This window comes from Pelecanus crispus, chromosome 29 (genome assembly GCF_030463565.1).
Source record: "Pelecanus crispus isolate bPelCri1 chromosome 29, bPelCri1.pri, whole genome shotgun sequence".
NCBI lineage: Eukaryota > Metazoa > Chordata > Aves > Pelecaniformes > Pelecanidae > Pelecanus > Pelecanus crispus.
The window spans coordinates 479,710-494,216 of NC_134671.1; the positions used below are offsets into that span (position 1 = coordinate 479,710).

A 14,507-nucleotide genomic window follows, 5' to 3' on the forward strand; every position below is an offset into this window, starting at 1 on the left:
GGCGAAGCCAGAAACCGAGTCTGTGGCTCAGGAGGAACCACGGGCTGCAGCTCAGCCTTGGCCAGGGCTCCTCCGACCAGGTGGATCACCTTGGGTGGGGCTTAAAGAGAGCCCTTGGCCCATCGCTGGTCCTAGGTGGGGCCAAGCAGGGTGATTAACGCTAATTAACACCCTCACGGTCCTGATAACGCTGCCTGGCAATGGAGTTGCATCTCCTGACCCTTCTACCGGTGACATCTCAGCCTCGGAGGCCTCTCCCAGGGGGGTCCATGGTGACATCTGAGCCTCGGAGGCCTCTCCCAAGGGGTCCATGGTGACATCTGAGCCTTGGAGGCATCTCCCGGGGGGTCCATGGTGACATCTGAGCCTTGGAGGCATCTCCCGGGGGGTCCATGGTGACATCTGAGCCTCGGAGGCATCTCCCGGGGGGTCCACGGTGACATCTGAGCCTTGGAGGCATCTCCCAGGGGGTCCACGGTGACATCTGAGCCTTGGAGGCATCTCCCGGGGGGTCCATGGTGACATCTGAGCCTCGGAGGCCTCTCCCAAGGGGTCCATGGTGACATCTGAGCCTTGGAGGCATCTCCCGGGGGGTCCATGGTGACATCTGAGCCTCGGAGGCATCTCCCGGGGGGTCCACGGTGACATCTGAGCCTTGGAGGCATCTCCCGGGGGGTCCACGGTGACATCTGAGCCTTGGAGGCTCTTCCGGGGGGTCCACGGTGACATCTGAGCCTTGGAGGCTCTTCCGGGGGGTCCACGGTGACATCTGAGCCTTGGAGGCATCTCCCGGGGGTTCATGGTGACATCTGAGCCTTGGAGGCATCTCCTGGGGGTCCACGGTGACATCTGAGCCTTGGAGGCATCTCCCAGGGGTTCATGGTGACATCTCAGCCTCATAGACATCTCCCAAGGGGGTCCACGGTGACATCTGAGCCTCATAGACATCTCCCAAGGGGGTCCACGTCTTCCCTCCACGCGTGGTGCAGCCAAAGGGAGCTTCTCTTTTTCTTCGGCTTTTGGCCGCGCGGAAAGAAGTCGGCAGCAAAGCCCCAGCCTCCGCCGGCAGCGGCTTTTAAACCCGAAATCTCACCGACCGCCACTAAATTTACAGAAATTTCATTTTAATTAAATGGGGAATTAATGGGGCGGGGGGAAAAATAAATAACCCAAACCGGCGGACGCCAGTTGTCCCCGCCACCCATTTCTTCACCCAAAGACGGGTCAAGAAACCCGCGCCCGGCCTGCACCCGCGCCGAGCCCCCCGCGATGCTCTCCCGCGGGCGCCGCTCGCCGGGCGCTGTCCCAAACGGCGCTCGCTTACCCGGCGTGCGAGACGCCAGCCTTCCCGCGCCCGGGCGACAGGTCGGTTTCGTTCCCGGCGTTGCGCAAGGTTGGGCGCGAAGGCGGGCGATTCCGGAAAGCCCGGCACGCCCACCGGCGTTTTCTCCGCCTTTTCCACGTGCCAATTAACACCCCCACGCCTACCTACCACATTAATCATTCCCGGCTCGTATCTTCTTCGCTTAAATTGAACGGTTAAAATATGGTTTTAATTTACCACGCGGGCTCGAGGGGAGTGTTTGGGCGGGGCAGTCTCTCCGGTTTTTTAATTGAGTCGGCGGTCGCGACCTCCCCCCTGCCAAAATCACCTTTCCCCTCCCTTCCTTCCTGGCAGATCCTTAGTAATTCCTCACGTAGTAGCGGAGACGACGCATCGCCCGGTGTCCCACTCCCGGCCAGTTCGTCCTTAGCGATCCAGGAAGGGAACGGAAGCGGAGTTAAGAGCAGAGAGGTAAAAAGAGAGCGGAAAAGCAGAGTTAGGGTAGGGCTTTCCCATGGGATTTCTCCCGCAGCGGCAGCTTTGGGTAACAGCCCCAGGGAGGGGCTGCTTTGTCTTGGGGGCGGTCAGCCATGGGCGACGCTCTCCTGGAGGTCGTCGTAGAATCATGGAATCACGGAATCATGGAATCACGGAATCATGGAATCATGGAACCATGGAATCATGGAATCATGGAACCATGGAATCATGGAACCATGGAATCATAGAATCATGGAATCATGGGACCATGGAACCATGGAGTCATAGAATCATGGAACCATGGAATCATGGAACCATGGAATCATAGAATCATGGAATCATGGAATCATGGGACCATGGAACCATGGAGTCATAGAATCATGGAATCATGGAACCATGGAACCATGGAATCATAGAATCATGGAATCATGGAACCATGGAACCATGGAACCATAGAATCATGGAATCATGGAACCATGGAACCATGGAGTCATAGAATCATAGAATCATGGAATCATAGAATCATGGAATCATAGAATCATCGAATCACAGAATCATCGAATCATGGAATCATGGAATCATGGAATCATGGAACCATGGAATCATAGAATCATCAAATCATGGAATCATGGAACCATGGAATCATAGAATCATGAAATCATGAAATCATGGAATCACGGAATGCTTTGGGTGGGCAGGGCCCTTCAGAGCCCCCCCAGCCCAGCCCCTGCAGTGCCAGGGACAGCTTTAACCAGCCCAGGGTGCTCAGACCCCGTCCAGCCTGGCCTGGGATGTTCCCAGGGATGGGGCCTCCACCACCTCTGGGCAACCTGTGCCAGTGCCCCACCACCCACACTGTAAAACATTTCTTCCTTATATCCAGTCGAAATCTGTTCTTTAGGTTAAATCCATCACTCCCTGTCCTGTCCCAACAGGCCTTGCTAAAGCTCGCCCCCCCCCCTTCCTGCAGCCCCTCTCAGCACTGCCAGGCCGCACTCAGGCCTCCCCGCAGCCCCCTCCTCTCCAGGCTGAGCACCCCCAGCCCCCCCAGCCTGGCCCCGCAGCAGAGGGGCTCCGGCCCTCGGGGCATTTCTGTGGCCCTGATGATGGTCTCCCATGGGTGCTGCTCCCCCAGCGATGCTGCTTTCCCAGGGGTGATGCTCTCCCGGGAGTGTTGCTCGCCCCGAAGGGGATGATGCTCCCCCAGGGCTGATGCTCTCCCATGGGTGACGGTCCTCAGGGATGGTGCTCCCCATGGGTGCTGCTCTCCCATGGGTGCTGCTCCCCCAGGGACAATGCTCGCCCCAGCCGGGGGGCTGCTTTCTTTTAGGGGATGCTCCCCCAGGGATGTTGCTCCTCCATGGGTGCTGCTCCCCCAGGGACAATGCTCTCCCATGGGTGCTGCTCCCCCAGGGACGATGCTCGCCCATGGGTGATGCTCTCCTGGATTTGCTGCTCTCCAAGGGATGCTGCTCCCCCAGGGACACTGCTCCTCCAGGGACAATGCTCTCCCATGGGTGCTGCTCCTCCAGGGACAATGCTCTCCCACGGGTGCTACTCCCCCAGGGGCGATGCTCACCCCAGCCCAGGTGCTGCTTTCTCTTGGGGGATCCTCTCCCATGGGTGCTGCTCCCCGGGAACGATGCTCCCCCAGGGATGTTTCTCCCCCAGGGACGCTGCTCTCCTGGGGGTGCTGCTGCCCCATGGGTGCTGCTCCCCAGGGCTGATGCTCTCCCATGGGTGCTGCTCCCCAGGGATGTCGCTCCCCATGGGTGCTGCTCCCCCAGGGACGACGCTCACCCCAGGAGGGGGGCTGCTTTCTCCTGGGGGATGCTCCCCACGGGTGCTGCACCCCATGGGTGCTGCTCCCCAGGGATGTCGCTCCCCATGGGTGCTGCTCCCCCAGGGACGACGCTCGCCCCAGGAGGGGGGCTGCTTTCTCCCGGGGGATGCTCTCCCATGGGTGATTCTCCCCCGGGGATGCTGCTCCCCATGGGTGCTGCTCCCCAGGGCTGATGCTCCCCCATGGGTGCTGCTCCCCCAGGGACGACGCTCACCCCAGGAGGGGGGCTGCTTTCCCCTGGGGGATGCTCCCCATGGGTGATTCTCCCCCAGGGACGACGCTCGCCCCAGGAAGGGGGCTGCTTTCTCCTGGAGGATGCTCTCCCATGGGTGATTCTCCCCCGGGAATGCTGCTCCCCCATGGGTGCTGCTCCCCAGGGCTGATGCTCTCCCATGGGTGCTGCTCCCCAGGGATGTCGCTCCCCATGGGTGCTGCTCCCCCAGGGACGACGCTCGCCCCAGGAGGGGGGCTGCTTTCTCCTGGGGGATGCTCCCCACGGGTGCTGCACCCCATGGGTGCTGCTCCCCAGGGATGTCGCTCCCCATGGGTGCTGCTCCCCCGGGGACGACGCTCGCCCCAGGAGGGGGGCTGCTTTCTCCCGGGGGATGCTCCCCATGGGTGATTCTCCCCCGGGGATGCTGCTCCCCATGGGTGCTGCTCCCCAGGGCTGATGCTCCCCCATGGGTGCTGCTCCCCATGGGTGCTGCTCCCCCGGGGACGACGCTCACCCCAGGAGGGGGGCTGCTTTCCCCTGGGGGATGCTCCCCCACGGGTGCTGCACCCCATGGGTGCTGCTCCCCAGGGATGTCGCTCCCCATGGGTGCTGCTCCCCCAGGGACGACGCTCGCCCCAGGAGGGGGGCTGCTTTCTCCCGGGGGATGCTCCCCATGGGTGATTCTCCCCCATGGGTGTCGCTCCCCATGGGTGCTGCTCCCCAGGGACAACGCGCGCCCCAGGAGGGGGGGCTGCTTTCTCCCGGGGGATGCTCCCCACGGGTGCCGCACCCCATGGGCGATGCTCTCCAGGACTTGTCACTCCCCCCGGGCCGCTGCCCCCCAGCGCCGCTGCCCCCCGTGGGTTTTGACCCCCCCAGCCGATGCTCACCCCCGGGTTGGGGGGCAGGGGGGGGGCAGGGTGAAGCCGCTCAGCCCGCTGCAGTGGGGTGTGGGGGGGTAAAACCCAAAGCGGGGTGCGGGGGGGGCTACCCCAACCTTCCCCCCGCCCCCCCACCTCCACAGGGCCCCCCCAGCCGCCCCCCACGCCCCCCACGCCGGCGTTTCGGCCTCGGGGGGCCGGTTGCAGCCCGGCTGCCTGCGCGGAGGCACAGGAAGGGGCTGGGACAAGGCTGAGCCATCGCCGTGTTTGGAGGGGACCCCCCCCCCACCATCCCCCACCCCCCACCATCCCCCACCCCCCCACCATCCCCACCCCCTGCCTGGGGCGCCGAGGGGCGGTGGGCTCCCACCCAGGGGCGTAGGGGGGGCTTTGGGGGGCGGGGGGCATCACCCGGGGGTCGCCTCCCCCCTTCCCATCCCCATCCCCATCCCCTCCAAGCGTGGCCGGGGGGCGATGCTGGAAAACCCCCTTTTTCCTCCCCCTTTTCTATATTATTTTTTTAGGGGGGGCAACGCTGAAGGCAGCTCAGAAGCGAAGCGGGGCGGGGGGCCGCGCGTAGGGGAAGGGAGGCGGTGGGGAGGGGGGGTCGCAGTTTCGGGCAGCGGCGGGCAGGAACGCCGGCAGGGAAATGCCGGAAAAAATATGAAATGGTGGGAAGGTCGCTTCTCCGAGTCTCCGGAGCTGGGTTGTTTTTTTCCTTTTTTTTTTTTTTTTTTGCCTTGGGGATGCGCCTCCCCCCAAATTGACGGGGAGATCCTCCGTCGGCGCGGGCGCCAAATCTGCCCCCCCCCCCCCCCATCCACCCCCGGCGTCGCCCGTGGGGCTGCTTGGCCGGGAATTCCTCGCGAGCCGGGGCTTCGCCCCACGCGCCGGCGACGAGGGTCGTTGCGCGTCGGAGGGCGGCCGTGACGGCGTTGGTGACCCCCCCCGCCCCCCGCCGCCTTCTCCGTTGTCCCCACAGGTATGGGGTGGAGCAGCGAGGAGGAGGAGGAGGAGAACGCCGAGAAGGTCCAGGTGAAGGCGGAGCGGGGCGCGGGGGCGGAGGAGGAGGCAACGCGGGACGAAGGCCGCGGCGGCGGGGGGAGATGGGGGGCTCCGAGCGAAAGCGAACCCCAGCCGGAGGCGAAATCCAAGCGGAAGCCCCACAAGTGCGAGGAGTGCGGCCGGATCTTCAACTGGAGGAACCACCTCGTCCGCCACCAGCGCCTGCACACGGGCGAGAGGCCCTACAAGTGCTCGGTCTGCGGGAAGGGCTTCAACGACGGCTCACCGCTGCTCATCCACGAGATGCTCCATCGGGGCGAGAAGCCCTACAAGTGCTTGGATTGCGGGAAGAGCTTCAGCCAGAGCTCCCACCTCATCTCCCACCAAGTGGTCCACACCGATGAGAAACCCTACGTCTGCCCCGACTGCGGGAAGAGCTTCGCCCGGCAGCAGTATCTCCTCATGCATCGTCGGGTCCATACGGGTGAGAGACCCTACGAGTGTCGGGATTGCGGGAAGAGTTTCCGCAAGAGCTCCGACCTGGTCCGACACAAGACGGTCCATACGGGCGAGAAACCCTTCAAGTGTCCCGTCTGCGGGAAGGGGTTCACCCAAAATTTCCGCTGCAACGCCCACAAGAAGGTCCACAGCAAGGAGCCGGTCGAGCAGCCGACGTCTCCAGCCCAGGCCGGCCTCAAGAGCGGCCGGGAGATCCCGCTTCTGCCAGGTAACCTTGACTTTCTCCGAGTCTTTGCTCCGTCCCCCAGTTCGGGTCCGTTCCCGAAAACCTGGGCTCGGTTGGGTGAGAGCTGTGGGGCGGGAAGGTCCGTGGGGGTGGTGGAGATCCCGTTTTTCCCTGCGGAGACCCCTCATTTTCTGTGGGAGCTCGTAGAATAGGTTGGAAAAGATCTTTAAGATCGTGGAGTCCAACCGTCAACCTAAAGACGTCACCTCTCAGCCCCCCCTTCTCTATCAGCAGGCGCCGGTGGCCACCAAGAGGAGAATTCCCAGCCTGGAGATTCCCGGCAAGGAGAATCAAACGGATCCGGCTTGAGGTTGGAGCGAGGCGGCGGATTTTGGGGTCGGAAAGTCGGAAAAGAGGAGCCCAGAGCGGAGCCGCGGGCCGGCGAGAGGCAGGAGCCGCCGCGTCCTGGTGCGGACGTCGAGGAGGAGGAGGCCAAGGAGATGGCGTGTGCCGAAGAGCGGGCGTGCGAGCGCCGGAAAACGTTGGATCGTAGGAACAACCCGAGTCACCGGCAGCAGCTTCACGCCCGGGAGCAGCCCCGCCAGCGCCCCGAAGGCGGGAAGAGCTTGGGCGACGGCTCCGCCCGCCCGTCCCGCCAGCAGATCCAGCGGTTGGAGAAACCCAACGAAGCCGCCGGCGTCGCGCTGAGCCGGGAGCTTTTCCAGCAAAAGCCGCCCAAGGCGGAGAAATCCCATCGCTGCTCCGAGTGCGGGAAGAGCTTCACTCGGAGGTTCAACCTCCAACTCCACAGGAAGCTCCACACCGGGGAGAGACCCCACCGGTGCCCCGAGTGCGGCTTGAGCTTCACCAACACCTCCCACCTCATCGTCCACCAGCGGATCCACACTGGCGAGAGGCCCTACAGGTGCCACGTCTGCGGGAAGGGTTTCACCATGAGCTCCAAATGCCTGGAACACGAGAGGACCCACACGGGAGAAGCTCCCTACCGATGTTCCGAATGCGGGAATTGCTACCGGACCAAGGTCTCCTTGCTGTCCCCACGTCAAGGTGCACGGGGATTAGGAGGCGAGGAAGAGGAGGTTGCGACCCCCGCCGGGGCCTCGGCGCCCGCTCGCTCCGTCTCGAAAAGGCAGGCTTGGCGAGGCCCAAAAGCCCGCCGGGACGCCGAGGCCGACGCCATCTTGGCGAGGCCCAAAAGCCCGCCGGGACGCCAAGGAGGTCGCCATCTTGGCAAGGCCAAAAAGCCCGCCGGGATGCCGAGGCCGACGCTGTCTTGGCGAGGCCCAGAAGCCCGCCGGGACACCAACGCTGACGCCCTCTTGGCGAGGTCGAAAAGCCTGCCAGGACGCCATCTTGGCGAGGCCCAAAAGCCCGCCGGGACACCAAGGCCGACGCCATCTTGGCGAGGCCCAAAAGCCCGCCGGGACACCAAGGCAGACGCCATCTTGGCGAGGCCCAAAAGCCCGCCGGGACGCCGAGGCCGACGCCATCTTGGCGAGGCCCAAAAGCCCGCCGGGAGGCCAAGACGGACGCCATCTTGGCGAGGGGCAAAAGCCCGCCGGGACACCAAGGCCGACGCCGTCTTGGCGAGGCCCAAAAGCCCGCCGGGAGGCCAAGACGGACGCCATCTTGGCCAGGCCAAAAAGCCCGCCGGGACGCTGAGGCGGACGCCATCTTGGCCAGGCCCAAAAGCCCGCCGGGACGCCGAGGCCGACGCCATCTCGCCTTCCCAGCCCTTCCAGGAGACGGGGAGAAAGAGAAACCTCAGGGAATCTGGCACCGAGAGAAGATTTTGGGGTTTTTTTTATGGCGGGGGGTGTTCATCCCGGCCGAGGGTCCGAGGCGGTCGGCGAGGCGAGGAGCACGGCTTCGTCGGCGTGATCCTCAACCGCGACGGCCGAGGGACGCCGGCTCCGCGGGCGCCCGGCCCGGAGGGCGTTGCGGAAGGATCGCGTTTTCCAGCCCAGCCTTCCACACCTTTTTTTGGTTTTTTGGGTGTTTTGGGGGGGGATTCTGGGCCAAAACCAGGCGGATCGGAGCGAGATTCTCCTCTTCCCCTCCTTGGACTGCGGCGGAACCTCGCGGGCACGGCGAATTCCGGAAATCTCGGGCGGCGGGGGCGGATTTTCCTCTTGCGCCCGGGCGCGAGCTGGTAGCGAGCGAAGGGGGGCGGGGTCTTCATTTCCTCTTTTTTCCTCTTTTTTCCTCTTTTGTCCTCTTTTTTCCTCGACGGTTTTACCTCTTTTTTACGTTTAATAAAAATCCCGAAGAGCGTCCACATGTGGCGGCCGGGGCTCCGGCGGCGGGGGGGGAGATGAGGGTGGGATGGGGGTGAGGAGGAGGATGATGAGGGTGGGGAGGAGGGTGGGGATGGGGAGGAGCATGCGGGATGGGGATGAGGATGACGATGGGATGGGGATGAGGATGAGGATGATGGGATGAGGGTGAGGATGAGGATGGGATGGGGATGAGGATGACGATGGGATGGGGATGAGGGTGAGGATGATGGGATGAGGGTGAGGATGAGGATGGGATGGGGATGAGGATGACGATGGGATAGGGATGAGGGTGAGGATGATGGGATGAGGGTGAGGATGAGGATGGGATGGGGATGAGGATGACGATGGGATAGGGATGAGGGTGAGGATGATGGGATGAGGGTGAGGATGAGGATGGGATGGGGATGAGGATGACGATGGGATGGGATGAGGGTGAGGATGATGGGATGAGGGTGAGGATGAGGATGGGATGGGGATGAGGATGAAGATGGATGGGATGAGGGTGAGGATGAAGATGGGATGAGGATGGGGATGAGGATGATGACGATGATGAGGAGGGAGCAGGGATGATGGTGAGGATGGGATGAGGATGAGCATGAGGATGATGGGATGAGGGTGAGGGTGCCCCCCCAAACCCTGGGGTCCCACCCCTGGATCCCCCCCCCCCACCCTTTGGTGCCCTCCAAACCCGGGGTCCCCCCTTGGGTGCCCCCCCAAACCCTGGGACCCCCCGCTCGAACACTCAGTGCCCCCCCCCAAAAGGCAGACACGGCCAAGGGTTCAAGGTCATTTATTCACCCGGGGGGGCCCGGGGGGGGGTTGGGGGGCCCCGGGGGGTTTTGGGGGGCCCCGGGGTGGGTTTGGGGGCCCCCGGGGGGTTTTGGGGGGGCCCCAGGCGTCTCACTCCTCCTTCTCGGGCGCCAGCGTCCTCCTCTCGGCCGCAGGGGGCGGGGGGGGCTGTTGGGGGGGGGGGGGGGGGGAGGGTCAGGTGTGACCTTTGACCTCTAGGCTAGGCCTTAGCCCTGGCCTTGACCCCTGACCCCACCCCCCCACGTCACCGCTGCGGGCGGGAAGTGGGGAGTTGGGGGGGGGGGGGGCTCCGCCCCCTGCGGTGACACCCATGGGTGCCGCCCCTCCCCCACCCCGGATGTGGGCGATGCCCCTCCCCCACCCACGGGTCCCAGTGTCCCCACCCCCGCCATGGGGTCCAGATGTGCCCCCCGTGTCCCCACCCCCCCCAAGTCCCCAAGCCCCCCCCGTGTCCCCAAGCCCCCCACGTCCCCCCCAAGTCCCCCCCACGTCCCCCCCCAAGTCCCCCCACGTCCCCCCCATGTCCCCCCATGTCCTCCCATGTCCCCCCGTGTCCCCCCATGTCCCCCCTAAGTCCCCCCCCAAGTCCCCCCCAAGTCCCCCCACGTCCCCCCATGTCCCCCCCACGTCCCCCCCATGTCCCCCCATGTCCTCCCATGTCCCCCCGTGTCCCCCCATGTCCCCCCTAAGTCCCCCCATGTCCCCCCCAAGTCCCCCCATGTCCCCCCATGTCCCCCCACGTCCCCCCCATGTCCCCCCATGTCCTCCCATGTCCCCCCCACGTCCCCCCATGTCCCCCCTAAGTCCCCCCCAAGTCCCCCCCAAGTCCCCCCACGTCCCCCCGTGTCCCCCTGTGTCCCCATGTCCCCATGCCCCCCGTCCCCTCCTGTCCCCCCACACCCCCCATGTCCCCCCCAATCCCCCCCACACCCCCCATGTCCCCCCCGTCCCCAATGCCCCCACACCCCCCTGTCCCCCCCATCCCCAATCCCCCCCACACCCCCCCCGCCCCCCCCGTCCCCCCCACACCCCCCTGTCCCCACGTCCCCCCCCGCCCCCCGCGCCCCTCACCGCCACGCCGCCCCAGCAGCCCCCGCAGGAGGCCCCAGGCCCAGCGCAGCAGCGACAGCAGGCACTCGGCACCCGCACACATCCTGCTGCGCCCGCCAGCACCGGGGCAGCACCGGGACAGCGGACAGACAGGGGACAGCAGGGACAGGGGGACAGCCAGGGGGACAGACAGGGGGACAGCAGGGACAGACAGGGGGACAGACAGGGGGACAGACGGGGGGACAGCAGGGACAGACAGGGGGACAGCCATGGGGGACAGACAGGGGGACAGCATGGGGACAGACAGGGGGACAGGGGACAGGGATGGGGACAGCATGGGGACAGCATGGGGACAGACAGGGGGACAGCAGGGACAGACAGGGGGACAGGGGACAGGGGACAGGGATGGGGACAGCATGGGGACAGACAGGGGGACAGCCAGGGGGGACAGACAGGGGGACAGCCATGGGGGACAGACAGGGAGACAGGGGACAGGGATGGGGACAGCATGGGGACAGCATGGGGACAGACAGGGGGACCACATGGGGACAGACAGGGGGACAGCAGGGACAGACAGGGGGACAGCCATGGGGGACAGACAGGGGACAGCAGGGACAGACAGGGGGGACAGCCATGGGGGACAGACAGGGGGACAGACGGGGAAAGCATGGGGACAGACAGACAGGGGGACAGGGACAGGGGACAGCATGGGGACAGACAGGGGGACAGGGATGGGGACAGACAGGGGACAGGGACAGACAGGGGACAGACAGGGGGACAGGGGACAGCCACGGGGACAGACAGGGGGACAGGGACAGGGGGACAGGGGACAGGGGACAGACATGGGGACAGGAACAGGGATGGGGACAGACATGGGGACAGCCATGGGGACAGGGGACAGACATGGGGACAGCCATGGGGACAGGGGACAGGGGACAGACATGGGGACAGCAGGGACAGGGACAGGGGACAGACATGGGGACCAGGGGACAGACATGGGGACAGGAACAGGGATGGGGACAGGGATGGGGACAGCAGAGACAGGGATGGGACAGGGACAGAGACAAGGAGAGGGACAGCGTTAGGGGACAGTGGGGACAGGGACGGGGGTGGGGACAGACCCCAGCCCCCTCCCTGCCCCGAGTCCCTTCCCCACCTCCCCACCCCCCCCACCTCCCCACGTCCCCACGTCCCCCCCCCATGTCCCCATCCCCATGTCCCCCATCCCTGTCCCCATCCCTGTCCCCATCCCCATGTCCCCATCCCCATGTCCCCATCCCTGTCCCCATCCCTGTCCCCATCCCTGTCCCCATCCCCATCCCCATCCCCACGTCCCCTCCCCGTGTCCCCATCCCCATCCCTGTCCCCATCCCTGTGTCCCCATCCCTGTCCCCACGTCCCTGTCCCTGTCCCTATCCCCGTGTCCCCATCCCCGTCCCTGTCCCCATCCCCATCCCCATGTCCCCATCCCTGTCCCCAATCCTGTCCCTGTGTCCTCATCCCCGTCCCTGTGTCCCCATCCCTGTCCCCATGTCTGTCCCCATGTCCCTGTCCCCATATCCCTGTCCCTGTCCCCATTCCTGTGTCCCCCATCCATGTCCCCATCCTGTCCTGTCCCCATCCCCATCCCATGTCCCCATCCCTGTCCCCATCCCCATCCCCATCCTCATGTCCCCATCCCCATCTCCGTCCCCATCCCCAACCCCGTCTCCATGTCCCCATGTCCCTGTCCCCATCCCCGTCCCCAACCCCATCCCGATCCCCATCCCCGTCCCCGTCCCCATCCATGTCCCCATCCCTGTCCTCATCCCCATCCCCATCCCCGTCCTCATCCCCGTCCCCATCCCCATCCCCATCCCCGTCCCCCGTCCCCATCCCCATGTCCCCATGTCCCCGTCCCCGTCCCCATCCCCATGTCCCCATCCCCGTCCCCATCCCCAACCCCGTCTCCATGTCCCCATCCCCATCCCCATCCCTGTCCCCATGTCCCCATCCCCATCCCCATCCCCATCCCTGTCCCCATCCCCATCCCCATGTCCCCATCCCCATCCCTGTCCCCATCCCCATCCCCATCCCCATCCCATCCCTGTTCCCATCCCCATCCCCATGTCCCCATCCCCATCCCTGTCCCCATCCCCATCCCCATGTCCCCATCCCCATGTCCCCATCCCCGTCCCCATCCCCATCCCATCCCATCCCCATCCCCATCCCCCCCATCCCCATCCCCATCCCCATCCCCATCCCTGTTCCCATCCCCATCCCCATCCCCATCCCCATCCCTGTCCCCATCCCCATCCCCATCCCCATCCCCATCCCCATCCCTGTTCCCATCCCCATCCCCATCCCCATCCCTGTTCCCATCCCCATCCCCATCCCCATCCCTGTTCCCATCCCCATCCCCATCCCCATCCCCATCCCTGTCCCCATCCCCATCCCCATCCCCATCCCCATCCCTGTTCCCATCCCCATCCCCATGTCCCCATCCCCATCCCTGTCCCCATGTCCCCCATCCCCATCCCCATCCCATCCCCATCCCATCCCTGTCCCCATCCCCATCCCCATGTCCCCATCCCCATCCCTGTCCCCATCCCCATCCCCATGTCCCCATCCCCATGTCCCCATCCCCGTCCCCATCCCCAACCCCGTCTCCATGTCCCCATCCCTGTCCCCATCCCTGTCCCCATGTCCCCATCCCCATCCCCATCCCCATCCCCGTCCCCGTCCCCGTCCCCGCTCACCCCGTCCCGTCGGTGCCGCGGGGGCCTCGGGGCCGCCCTTAAATGCCGGGGCCGGGGGCCGGGGGCCGGGGCCGGTGACAGGGCGGTGACGGGGCCGGTGACGGGGCCGGTGGCGTCACCTGGGCCGCGGGGCCGGTCCGCCCGGTCCCCAGCCCAGCGTGGGTGGCCCTGGCCTGGGAGGGGACACGGGCACGGGGCACGGGGCGCGGGGACACGTGGGGTGTGGGGGCGCGGGGACGTGGGAGGTGTGGGGACACGTGGGGACACGTGGGGACATGGGGACATGGGGGACATGGGGGTGTGGGGACACGTGGGGACATGGGGACATGGGGACATGGGGGTGTGGGGACACGTGGGGACACGTGGGGACACATGGGGACATGGGGACATGGGGGTGTGGGGACATGGGGGGACATGTGGGGACATGGGGGACATGGGGGGTATGGGGACATGGGGGACATGGGGACGTGGGGACATGGGGGACATGGGGGGTGTGGGGACACGTGGGGACACGTGGGGACATGGGGACACGTGGGGACATGGGGGACATGGGGACATGGGGACATGGGGGACATGGGGGGTGTGGGGACACGTGGGGACATGGGGACACATGGGGGACATGGGGACGTGGGGGGTGTGGGGACACGTGGGGACATGGGGACGTGGGGGGTGTGGGGACACGTGGGGACATGGGGGACATGGGGGGTGTGGGGACATGTGGGGACACGTGGGGACATGGGGGGACATGGGGGACATGGGGGGTGTGGGGACATGGGGGGTGTGGGGACACGGGTGTGGGGACATGTGGGGACACGTGGGGACATGGGGGGACATGAGGACATGGGGGGTGTGGGGACATGTGGGGTGTGGGGGCGCGGGGACGTGGGGGGTGTGGGGACACGTGGGGACATGGGGGGACATGGGGGGTGTGGGGGGTGTGGGGGCACGGGGATGTGGGGACACGTGGGGACATGTGGGGGTGTGGGGGCGCAGGGACGTGGGACACGGGGACATGGGGACACGGGGGGACATGGGGACACGGGGGGACATGGGGGACACGTGGGGTGTGGGGGCACGGGGACATGGGGACACGTGGGGACATGGGGACAAGGGGACATGGGGGACACGTGGGGTGTGGGGGCACAGGGACGTGGGGATGTGGGGACACGGGGCATGGGGC

General features: G+C 65.8%; 1 protein-coding gene across 1 annotated transcript in view; it reads right to left on the reverse strand.

Moving 5' to 3' along the window:
* The window catches only part of LOC104027533 (uncharacterized), a 347,867-nt gene that overhangs the window by 228,105 nt on the left and 105,255 nt on the right, over positions 1-14,507 (reverse strand).